General features: G+C 48.7%; 1 long non-coding RNA gene across 2 annotated transcripts; it reads right to left on the bottom strand.

Annotated features, from left to right (window-relative positions):
* On the bottom strand, window positions 1–12060 carry LOC114678995 (uncharacterized). Of its 2 annotated transcripts, none has more exons than XR_003730669.2 (2): window positions 11576–12060; window positions 1–2087 (listed from the first exon to the last, which is right to left on the bottom strand). It is a non-coding gene; the product is annotated as an uncharacterized LOC114678995 (long non-coding RNA). The 2 variants fall into 2 exon arrangements; XR_013395047.1 differs by lacking the exon at window positions 1–2087 and adding an exon at window positions 5138–7097.
* Between the last annotated feature and the right edge of the window lie 702 nt (window positions 12061–12762).

Here is a 12762-nt window from a genome sequence, read left to right on the forward strand (position 1 = left end):
TTTTTCTCCTCTTAAATTCTTTAAAGATACGAATGGCTGCTAAAGGAGAAAATGATAACATTGTTTGATGGAGTCTGCCATATATACAGATATAACACATATGACAACTATTAGTTAAAAGGGAAGGGTAAGGGATGCATAGTGACAAGGCATCGAATTCGAAGTCCAGGGAGACTCTACATGCCGTGCAACGTGGCGTGTCTTCGTCCCCTCTGTGTCAAAGCACTGTGTGGTCTGCAGGTCTTTTTGCCATTAAGTAAGATCAAAGGTTTTAACACTTAATGAAAGTTGACTGAAAGAAAGAATGAATGGCTTCAGCCAGGTCTGCTATCAGCCACCATTGTCAGAAAGGCCTCTGGGTTTTATTCTCAAACTGCTGCCTCTCCAGGGAAAGAGGTCCTAGGGGTTAGTGCTCTGCCTGCCCTTCCCCCTGCTCCCAGTTCTCTCACCCCCGCGCGGCTTAGCCTCAGGCCTGGCCCCAGAAAAGTGTGGATCTGAGAATGGGGTGACCCGCTGAGGACTGCAACCTCAGCCTCAGCTGCATCGGGCCTGGGGTCATCTGTGGTTTGCCTGCGTGGGACCTTTCCACATCCTGCCTTCTTTGGAGAAAGACCCTGGGTTTTTCTTGTGGACCCCTCTCTCCCACTCCCGGCTCATGTGGTTGGGTGAACCTCACCTCCTTAGGCTCCAGGTGAGCAGGTGGCCGCAGCCTGGCCAAGCAAGTCATCTTAACCCTGCCCACCAGGCAGTGCTGACCTGTCTACAGGTGCAGTAGGCACAGTGCCTAGGGCCCAGAGTGCTTCTAGGGGCTCATGGAAATGTTTTAAGTTCTCTCCAAATTGGAAGGAGAAAAACAACCTTTTAAGATGAAAGAAGGCTTTCAGCAGCCTTCCTCTCTAGGTTAATCATTTCTAGCTTTCGATTTAAAGTGACAGATGCATGGCGCTTCCTTTCACTTGGACACCTAGAGGCCATTGTAGGGTTATTAATAGGTCTAATTTCAATATTGTTGTGTTTCAGAGAATAGGAAGGCTGGAGGAGAGGGAGAGAAACAGGAAATGGCTGGTGGGTGGAGCAGTCAGAGCACACCCATATGGATTCAGTTCACTGTCTTACATGGGCACGGTTCCTGGTGCCCAAAGCAAGTGCAATAGTCACTTGAACCATCACTGATCACAGATCACCATAACAGATATAATAATAAGGAAAAAGCGTGAAATATTGGGAGGATTAGCAAAACGTGACAGAGACAGGAAGTGAGCACGTGCTGTTGGAAAAATGGCCCTGATGGACTTGTTCAGTGCAAGGTAGCCACGAACCTTCAACTCGGAAAATTGCAGTATCTAGGAAGAGCAATAAAGCAAAGTGCAGCAAGACGAGGTGACCCCCCTACACTGTGACTTCTCTCCCCTGGCTGGATACAGACTAATTCCTGTGTTTTTATTTTTAATTCAAGTCTTATTATTATTATTATTATTTTTTTTTGAGATGGAGTCCTGCTCTGTCGCCCAGGCTGGAGTGCCGTGGCATGATCTCGGCTCACTGCAGCCTTGGCCTCCAGGGTTCAATCAATTCTCCTGCCCCAGCCTCCCGAGTAGCTCAGATTATAGGTACGTGCCACCATGCCTGGCTAATTTTTGTATTTTTAGTAGCAATGGGGTTTCACCATGTTGGTTAAGCTGGTCTTGAACTCCTGACCTCAGGTGACCTGCCCGCCTCGGCCTCCCAAAGTGCTAGGATTACAGGTGTGAGCCACCATGCCTGGCCTAATTCAAATCTTAGTTTTTAAAATAAATAACTGTGTCAGTCAGGGTAAGTTTGGTTGTGCTGTGGTAACAATGCCAAGGTCTCTGTGGCTTCAACCTCACTCATACTGCGTGTCTGTTCCCGGGTGCTGGCAGCTTTACTCCGTGTAATTTCCCTTGAGGATCCTGGCCGACAGAGCCTCGACTGCCTGAACATTGCTGATCTCTGGGCAGGAGAAAGAACATGGCATCTGTCACTTCTGCTCACACTTCATTGACTTATGCAAGTCACATGGCTGCTTCTGACTTCCAGCGACGCGGAAATGCAATCTGACCATGAGCCTAGGAGGAGGAAAACCAGCAATTTCAGTGAGCAGCATTAATGACTACCAGATAGCACACGCACATGTGGTAGCTTCAGGTGGGATACATCCACATGGGCCACGTCCATGCGGAAACATTCGCTTGGGATACACCCACATAGGACGCATGTACATGGATACAGCCACACGGGCACATGCACACGGATGCTGCCACACGAGACATATTCATACGGGAGGCATGCACGTGGATAATTTCACACGGGATACAGTAACACAGATGTATTCACAGGGGATAACATCCACATGGGATATATCCACGTTGTACATCCACATGGGAGACAACCACGCAGGATTTGTCCACAGGGCAGCATCGACATGGGACACATTCACCAGCATATGTTCACATGGTTCAGAGATCAAATCAATCATCCTCACTAGACAGGTAAGTAGTTTCATTGGCTTCTGTGTAAACTTCATTTTTTATATTTTTCATGCAAATACAAATAAATATCATGTGTTCTTATTCCCTCTGTTCTAACACAAGTGAGAAGAGAGTATACTATGTAGTCTGTCCTGCAGTTCGTTTACTTTTTGAACTTAATGTCATAAGTGAACATCCTTTATTTTTAGCACGCAGTGTTTCCTCCGTCATCTGCACAGCTGCATGGCCTCCTGTCAGATAGATGGATCATAGTTAATGTCATCAGCAACCTGTAGATGTGCACTCAGAGTGATACCACCCTTTTCTATCATGAACGATGTGGCAATGAGTCAATTACTACATGCGGAATTTTGCGTGCGTGCCACTGTAATATTTTTCTAGGGCTGTCCTAACAAATACCACAGACTGGGCGGCTTCAACAACAGAAATGTATTTTCTCACAGTTCTGGCAGCCAGAAGCCCAAGGTCAAGGTGTCAGCAGATTTTTCTCATTCTGAGGCCTTTCTCCCTGGCTCCTTCCCAGTGTCCTCACATGGTCTGCCCTCTGTGTGGATCTGTGTCTCCGTCTCTTCTTCTTAGAAGGACACCGGGCAGATTGTTTCGGGCCCACAATAATGACCTGGTTTCAATTTAATTTCCTCTTCAAAGGCCCCATTTCCAAATACAGTACCATCCTGAGGTACGGGGGGCTAGGACACCAACATGAATTTTGAGGAGATACAACTCAGCCCATAGCAATCGCTGTATCAGTAGGCAGCAGGATGGTCTGGTCAAAGATCAATGCAGTGTAAATTTTGATAGACATAACCCAATGGCCCTTCACAAGAACTGTTACGGACTGAATGTGTGTGTCCCTCCCACATTTACATGCTGAAGCTCTAACCCCCAGGGCAATGGTATTTAGAGACAGGGTTAGGAGTTAATTAAGGTTACATGAAGTAATGAGAGTGGAGCCCCAGTTTAATGGGATTAGTGCTCTTATAAAAAGAAACACCAGAGAGCTTGCTCTCTGTGCACCCATGGGAGCACACAGCAATCTGGCAGCTGTCTGCAAGCCTGGAGGGGCCCTCTCCAGCAACCAAATCAGCTGGCATTTTGATCTTAGACTTTCCAGCCTCAAGAACTGTGAGAAAATAATTTTTTTGTTGTTGAAGCCATCCAGTTTATAGTATTTTGTTATGGCAGCCTGAGCCAACTAATATGGGTGCCTATTTATCCACAAACTTGACAATAGAGTGGGTTGACAATATGATAGATCAAAAATATATGTTGGTGTGATTTTAATTAACAATTCTCTTTTTGTGAGTGGGAATGTGCACTCTTTCATATATTTAAGGACTCCCTAATTTTTTTTTTGGATGTGTAGGTGAATTGTTTGCTCGTTCTTTGCCCATTTTTCTTTTGAGTCTCGCTTGGTCACCCAGGGCGGAGGGTAGTAGCACAATCTCAGCTCACTGCAACCCCCGCCTCTTCCTGGGTTCAAGCAATTCCTCTGGCTCAGCTTCCCCAGTAGCTGAGATTACAGGTGCACGTCACCACGCCCAGCTACTTTTTGTATTTGTAGTAGAGACGGGGTTTCACCATGTTGGCCAGGCTGGTCTCAAACTCCTGACCTCAAGTGATCCATCTGCCTTGGCCTCCCAAACTGCTGGGATTACAGGCATGAGCCACCGCGCCCTGCCCTAGCATCTTTTTATATACCTGTTTGCCATTTGTATGTCTTCTTCCGAGAAACATCTGTTCAGATCTTTTGCCCATTTAAAAATCAGATTATCAGATTTTTTTTCCTATTTAATTTTTTGAGCTCCTTGTATATTCTGGTTATTAATCCCTGGTCAGATAGTTTGCAAATATTTTCTCCCATTCTATGGGTTGTCTCTTTCCTTTGTTGATTGTTTCCTTTGCTGTGCAGAAGCTTTTCAATCTGATGTAATCCCATTTGACCATTCTTGCTTTGGTCACCTGTCCTTTTGGAGTATTACTCAAGAAATCTTTGCCCAGACCAACTTCCTGGAGTGTTTTCCCAATGTTTTCTTTTAGTAGTTTTATAATTTGAGAGCTTAGATTTAAGTCTTCAATTCATTTTGATTTTTTTATATGGTAAGAGATGGGGTCTAGTTTCATTCTTCTGTATATGGATATCCAGTTTTCCCAGCACCATTCATTGAAGAGACTGTCCTTTCCCCATTGTGTGCTCTTGGCACCTTTGTAGAAAATGAGGTCTCTGTAGATTTACTTCTGGGTTCTCTATTCTGTTCCACTGGTGTATGTGCCTGTTTTAATACCAGTACCATACTGTTTTGGTTACTATAGTTCTGTAGTATAATTTGAAGTCAGGTGATGTGATTCCTCTAGTTTTGTTCTTTTTGCTTAAGATGGCTTTGGCTATTCTGGCTCTTTTGTGATTTCATACACATTTTAGAATTTTTTTTTCTATTTCTCTGAAGAACGTCCTTGGTGTTTTGAAAGGGATTGCACTGAACATGTAGGTTGCTTTGGGTAGTATGGACATTTTAACAATATTATTTCATCTAATCCGTGAACACGGAATATCTTTCCATTTTTTTGTGCTCTTTAATTTCTTGCATCAATGTCTTACAGTTTTCATTGTAGAGATCTTTCACTTCTTTTACGTTTATCTATAGATATTTTATTTGTAGCTATTATAAATGAGATTACTTTCTTGATTTCTTTTTCAGATTTTTGAGGCTGGCATATAGAAATGCTATTGATTTTTGTATGTTGATTTTACATTCTGAAACTTTACTGAATTTGTTCATTCATTCTAATAGATTTTGGTGAAGTCTTTAGGTTTTTCCAAATATAATATCATATTATCTTCAAACAAGGATAATTTGACTTCTCCCTTTCCAATTTGGATGCCCTCTCTTTCTTTTGTCTGATTACTCTAGCTAGGGCTCCCAGTACTACGTTGAATAACAGTAGTGAAAGTGGGCATCCTTGTCCTATTCCAGATCTTAAAGGAAAGGCTTTTGGTTTTTCCCTGTTCAGTATGATATTAGCTGTGGATCCATCCTATATGGCTTTTATTATGTTGAGGTATGTTCATCCTATACCCAGTTTTTTGAGGGTTTTTAATCAAGAAGGGATGTTGAATTTTATCAGATGCTTTTTCAGCATCAATTGAAAGGATCATATGGCTGTTGTCCTTTATTTGGTTAATAGGATGTATCACATAGATTGATTTGCATATGTCGAACCATCCTTGCATCCCTAGGATGAATCCCACAAGATCATTATGAATTATCTTTTTTTTTTTTTTTTTGAGACAAGGTCTCACTCTGTCACCTATGCTTGAGTGCAGCAGCATGATTATTGCCCAGCTAATTGAAAACACTTTTGTAGAGACAGAGGTTTTGCCATGTTGCCCAGACTGGTCTCAAACTCCTGGGCTCAAGCAATCTGCCTGCCTCAGCCTCCCAAAGTGCTGGGATTACAGGTGTGAGCCACTGTGCCCGGTCCTTAAATAATCTTTTTAATGTGTTGCTGAATTTGGTTTGCTAGTATTTTGTTGAGGATTTTCGCATCAATGTTCATCAGGGATATTGGCCTGTAGTTTTCTTTTTTTGATGTGTCTTTGTCTGGTTTTAGTATCAGGGTAATACTGGCCTCATGGAACTGAGTTTGGAAGTTTTCCCTCCTCCTCTATTTTTTGGAATAGTTTGAGTAGGATTGGTATTAGTTCTTTAAATGTATGGTACCAACTGCTTTTTTTTTTTTTTTTTGAGACAGGGTTTCACTCTGTCGTCCAGGCTGGAGTGCAGTGGCGCAATCTTGGCTCACTGCAAGTTCCACCTCCTGGGTTCATGCCATTCTTCTGCCTCAGCCTCCCAAGTAGCTGGGACTACAGGTGCCTGCCACCACATCCTGCTAATTTTTTTTTTCTGTATTTTTAGTACGGACAGGGTTTCACCGTGTTAGCCAGGATGGTCTTGATCTCCTGACTTTGTGATCCGCCTGCCTTGGCCTCCCAAAGTGCTGGGATTATAGGCGTGAGCCACTGCGCCTGGCTAATAACAATATATTATTAATATGATTAGAGAAAAGTATTTAATTTTGGAGGAGGGAAGGAGAGAGGGAGAAGAGGAGGGAAGAAAAAGGGGAGGGAAGGAAGGGCTCCTCTCTGAGGCTAAGCTCAGAGCAAGGTGAGGGGCACTCAGCCTGAGGATTCTCCTCTTCCTTCAGTGGCCACACAGACACCCTGGCCTCTGGTCCCTGAAATCAAAGATACAGCCTGACATGCTGCCACCCTGGGAGCTGATCAGCAGGTACGCAGCCTGGGGGTTCCCCTCCCGAGGCCTGGGCTCGGCAGGAGGCTCCTCATGGCGCAGTGGAGCCACGGAGAGTCCCGGGGCGGGTGGCGGGTGTGTGGTGCAGAGCTCTGCACCAGGTGGGTTGTTTCCTGGGAGGCCCTGGGCTGTCCTTGGGCCTTGGCTCCTGCCTGAGCCTGGTTCCCCACCTTCCTCTTGGCCTTGTGAGGTGCCCAGTGTCCTTTCAGGAAATTCCCTTTCTGCTGGAGTGATGCAGAGCTCGCTTCTGTGGCAGGCGGCCTTCCCCTAACAGCCCCTGGGAGAGATAGAGACAGGTCAGGTGACCCCCGCTGTGCGCCGGCCACCCTGCACCTGCAAAAGCCCTACAGTCCTGCTCTCTTCCTTCTTACCTTCCACTCAGGCCAAGGCGCAGCACAGATGTTACTTCCTTGGCAATCCTCCCTGACACCTGCCCAGGCCAAGAGGTGGAAGACATATGTTTGCTAAAGGCCTTGAGTTAGCGTCCCCAGGTAGAGCCGGGCTGGATAGAGCAGTCACTGGAAGAAGTGACTCTCAGTGGGGGCCTAGAGGAACTCCCAGGAGCCAAGTCCTTGCTTTCTCTGCTTCCCTCTGCTCCTGTCTGGGTTCCCCAGTGGCCCCCCGTTTCTTCCCTCCCTGCCCAGAGAGCTCCCTCACCCCTCCAGCCACGTGAAGGTGCCTTCTATGAACCGGGCTGGGACCCTCACCAGATACTGACTTAGCTGGCGCCTTGACCTCCCCAGCTTCCAGAAGCGTAAGCAATAAAGCTCTGTCGTTTACGGTATTCAGTTATAGCAGCCTGAACAAATGAAGATAACAACAGGGCACAGCCCGGGTGGGACGCGTGAGTGCATGAGAAGCCCCCAGGGATGGTGTCTCACTGCTCTTAGGAGGCACGGCCAAAGCCAGCAGATGGTGCTTTTCAAGAGAAGCCAGAAATCCGGACTGTGATATTCCAGCTCCCAATTCGAAATATTTGCTGGCAATTCACTAAATTGAAGCTACCATGCAGGCCAGGTTAAAGGGGCTCCCGGGGTGGAATCTGGGTCCACCACTTTGTGCCTTTGCTTGGTCAGTGGCTTTAACACTGTGCTCTGCAAAGCCCGGGCTGCCATTCTCGCAGTGTGAGGGCTGTGGACCACCTGAGTCAGCATTACCAGGGGACACATGTTACCAAAGTGGCTGCTCGGCCCACTGGATCCCTGAGCCTGAGTCCTAGGGGTGGGGCCTGGACCTTGTCTCTGCCAAAGTGCTGCAGTGATAGCTCCTTCGGCTGCTGGATTTGGGAACTCTGGACAGGCTCCACTAAAGGGCCCCGGGGCACCTGGACATCCAGAGCTGATCAGCCGCAACCAGTGTCATATCTGGGACTTCGTGATGCCGCGGTTTCTTTAAAGAATAGCCCCATCTGCTACATAAAGTTTGCTATCCAGCTCTGCTAACATGGGGGTTGGGGGCACGGAGCCCACAGCCTCCAAAGCGATCTTGATCTTTGAAAAGGAACCCAGCCAGGTCACTTGTTTGCTGGCAGCCTCCTCCTGAGGCTGCCCCTACCCTCGCAGTCCAGTTCCCCGGTCATGCCATGGCCTCAGGTCCTGTCTATGTGGGTCTCTCCTCCTCTCTGCGGTCATTCCCCATCATCCCACTTGCCCTTTGCTCAAATGTCACTTTCTTAGTTAGGCTTTCCCTGGCCCCTTATATAACACGGCCCCTCCCACTCCACACTCTCTCCCCTCCCTACTTCACTCTCCTCTGTAGTCCTTAGCTGCTGTCAGACACCTACATTATATTCTAGGACATTTTGCTCGCTGCTCCATCCCCAGGGAACAGTGCCTAGCTCCAACTAGGCTTGAAGAAGGATTTGCAGAGTGAATGAATGACTCCAGGAGGTTGTTTCTGCCTCAGGGCCTTTGCATATGTGGTGCCTTTGCACAGAATGTTCTCCCCCCAGCTTAATCCCCAGCTGACTCCTTCTTGTCACTGAGGTCCCATCAAGTGTTTCTACTTCAGAGAGGCTGTCCTGGTCTCCCTAATACCTCACCTCCCTGTGCTTATTTATCACTCTGCTTCCCTTTCTTTATTCTTAAATTAAATTAAATTAAATTATTTATTTAGAGACAGGGTCTCACTCTGTTACCCATGCCAGAGTGCAGGAGTGCAATCATAGCCACTGCAGCCTTGACCTCCTGGGCTCAAGCAATCTTCCCACCTCAGCCTCTGGAAGTGCTGGGATTACAGGTGTGAGCCACCAGGCCCAGCCCCTTGTTCTTTAAATGGAGATATCATTCACATAACGTAAAATGTATCATCTTAAAGTGTACAATCAGTGGTTTTGACTATGTTCACGAGGTTGTACAACCATCACCACTACTGAATTCCATTACATGTCCCCCCTCCACAAAGGAGCCTCATACCATTAGCAGTCACTCATCACCACCCCACTACCCCAATCCCTGGCAATCATTGTCTCTGTGGAGTTACCTGTTCTAGATATTTCCTATAAACGGAATCATACAGTGTGTAACCTTCTGTGTCTGGCTTTTTTCCCTCAGCACAGTGCTTATAGGTTCATCCATGTTGGAGCATGTATCAGAACTTCATTCCTTTTAATACTGAGTAATATTCCATCGTATGAGTATGCTACTGAATGTGGAAGAACTCAGCTGTGTTCCCTTGGCTGTCACACAAATCGACACAGGAGGGGGTTTTCCCCACAGGTGCCTGGGATTACAGGCACCTTCTGTGACCAAATGTGTGGGGGTTTGCCCCACACCAGCAAGAAGGCAATCAGGTCCAGCTGCTGGCCTTTAATGCAATTCTGATACTATCTACCTGGAGATAGTGTCAGAGCCCACAGAGTGGGGCTCAGTCCCCAAGACTGCCCCCACTTCTGATGCCACTCTCAAGTCAGGGCCTCAGGAACTTCTAACGGACCGGCTCTAAGTTGGGGTTCCCAAGACACCCTCCTTGCATTCAATTAATTGGCTAGAGCGGCTCACAGAACTCAGGGACACACTTATACTTGCTGGTTTATTATAAAGGGTATTACAAAGGATATAGATGAAGAGATGCATGGGCAAGGCATGGGGAAAGGCGCACGAAGGTTCTGTGCCCTCCCTGGGCACGCCGCCCTCCAGGAACCTCCATGTGTTCAGCTATCCTGGAGGTTATACAGAGGCTTCATTACATGGGCATGGCTGGTTAAATCACTGGCCATGGGTGAACAACTTAACCTTCAGCCCCTCTCCCCTCCCTGGAGGCTGGGGGGTGAGGCTGGAAGTCCCAGGCCTCTAGTCCTGCCTGGGTCTTTCTGGTGACCAGCCCCATCCTGGAGCTACCTGGGGGCTGCCCGCCTTCACCCACCTCTTTAGCACATGAAAGCCACCACTGTGGAGATTCCAAGGATTCTAGCAGTTTTAGGCCAGGAAGCCCAGATGAAGATCAAATGTATATTTGATGAGATCACAGCCACATTTTGTGTAGCCATTCATCCATTGAAGTACATTTTGTTTCTTCCTCTCTCCTTGGCTATTGTGAACGGTGTTGCTAATTACATTTGTGTGCAAGTTTTTGTGTGACTGTGTGTTGTCATTTCTTTTAGAATGGAATACCTAGGAGAGTGGAATTGCTGGGTCACATGGTCGTGTTTAATTCTCTCTAGATCTTATCACCTTCTGAAATTATTACTTTTTTTTTTTTTTTGAGACAGAGTCTTGCTCTGTCGCCAGGCTGGAGTGCAGTGCCCTATCTCAGCTCACTGCAAACTCCGACAGGTTCAAGTGATTCTCCTGCCTCAGCCTCCCAAGTAGCTGGGATTACAGGCACCTGCCACCACACCAAGCTAATTTTTATATTTTTTGTAGAGATGGGATTTCACCATGTTGGCCAGGCTGGCATTAAACTCCTGACCTCAAGTGATCCTCCTGCTTCAGCTTCCCAAAGTGCTGGAATTACAGGCATGAGCCACCACACCCGGCCTGATTTTTTTTTTTTTTTGAGGGGGAGTTTCACTCTTGTTGCCCAGACTGGGGGTGCAATGGCACGATCTCGGCTCACTGCAACCTCCGCCTCCTGGGTTCAGCTGATTTTCCTGCCTCAGCCTCCCAAGTAGCTGAGATTACAGGCATGTGCCACCACGCTTGGCTAATTTTTGTATTTTTAGTAGAGAAGGGGTTTCACCACATTGGCCAGGCTGGTCTTGAACTCCTGACCTCAGCTGATCCGCCCACCTTGGCTTCCCAAAGTGCTGGGATTACAGGCGTGAGCCACCGTGTCCACCTATTACTTGTTTATTGACTTCTCTGCTGGGGCTGGGACTAGCATGGAGGGAGTGAGGGAGCTGCCTCAGGTGCAAAATTGGAGACGGGTCCCCAAAATCTCAGTCAGCATAAATAATATTTTCATACATTTTAAAAAGTCAAAGACGGGGTCAGTCAGAGGACTGGAGCCTGAGGCCAAAGGAAAAACCCAAACCGGCCGGGCGTGGTGGCTAAAGATACAAAAAAGGAGCCGAACGTGGCGGCGGCGCCCGTGGTCCCAGCTACCCGGGAGGCTGAGGCGGGAGAACGGCGGGAACCCGGGGGGCGGGGGTCGCGCTGAGCCGAGATCGCGCCGCTGCGCTCCAGCCTGGGCGACAGGGAGAGACTCCGTCAAAAACAAACAAAATCCTGTCTTTATTTAAAATGTTGTTATTTTGTTCTTGGACGTTTTCATTAACTTTACCTTTCAAAAACATGGCATTAAAATATCACTCACCTCGATGGCTGCGTTTTCTGCTCCTCCGGCTTCCGGCGCGGGAGGTGAGAGGCGCGTCCTCAGCCACGTCCCCGCAGGGGCCGCCAGGGCGCTCCGGGCAGCTCGTCACCGGCTCCCGGGAGGCTCGTCCGGCGGCGGCGGGAACCCGCGGCGGGAAGGAACAGTCGTCAGCTCTGATTTCAGGTCAGGCCTCCACGCTGCGAGGCCGGCCTCACATCACAACGTGAGGAAAACCCCGGGCGGCGGGAGCCGCGGAGGCCAGACCCGGGGAGGGCTCCGGGAGCGGAGGAGGAACAGATCCCAGGGCGTCTGGGGGAGAAACGGACACAGGTTGGTGGCAGTGGATGGGGCAGGCGTGGGGAGGGCGGCTGCCGCCAGAGGAGGGTGAGGGTCCAGTCTGAGGCCCCGCCATCGCGACGCCCGGCGCGGCTTCAGGGACCCCGGGGCCGCGGACTCCTGCCGGGCTGGGTGGGCCGTGCCGGAGCGGGGGCGCCCCCTGGCGGTTCGGCGCGGGCCGGCTGGAGCCTCGGCCTCTTTTTTTTTTTTTTTTTGAGACAGAGTCTCGCTGTGTCCGGAGTGCAGTGGCGCGATCTTGGCTCACCGCAACCTCCGCCTCCCGGGTTCAAGCCATTCTCCTGCCTAAGCCTCCCGAGTAGCTGGGATTACAGGCGCCCGCCACCACGCCCGGCTAGTTTTTGTATTTTTAGTAGAAACGGGGTTTCACCGTGTTGGCCAGGCTGGTCTCGAACTCCTGACCGCAAACGATACCCCCGCCTCGGCCTCCCAAAGTGCTGGGATTACAGGTGTGAGCCACCGCCCCCGGACCCTTGTGACCTCTCAAGTAAACAATTTGAGATGCTTACTCAAGTAAGCGTTCCCAGGGATGCCAAGGCGCGGGAGGGAATCAGGATAAACAAGGCAGTGTTTTAAAAAATTAAATCAGAAGCTACTGCCCACAGGCTGGCTGCCTGTTTTGGCAAATAAAGTTTTACTGGCCAATTGGCAAAAAATCGAGAGCAAAGGCCTCAGGTGCAGGTCACGTGTCAGGGAAAAGCATGAGACTTAACTGGGCTATTTTAATGCGGTCTGTTTCACTTGCAAGGTGATGCCTCTGCTGTCGCTCCTCAGAGGGAAGCTTGGGCGTGCACACAGTCATCCTGGGGTGGCGGTGGCTTTAGCAGGGCTCT

Source organism: Macaca mulatta, chromosome 6 (assembly GCF_049350105.2).
Source record: "Macaca mulatta isolate MMU2019108-1 chromosome 6, T2T-MMU8v2.0, whole genome shotgun sequence".
NCBI lineage: Eukaryota > Metazoa > Chordata > Mammalia > Primates > Cercopithecidae > Macaca > Macaca mulatta.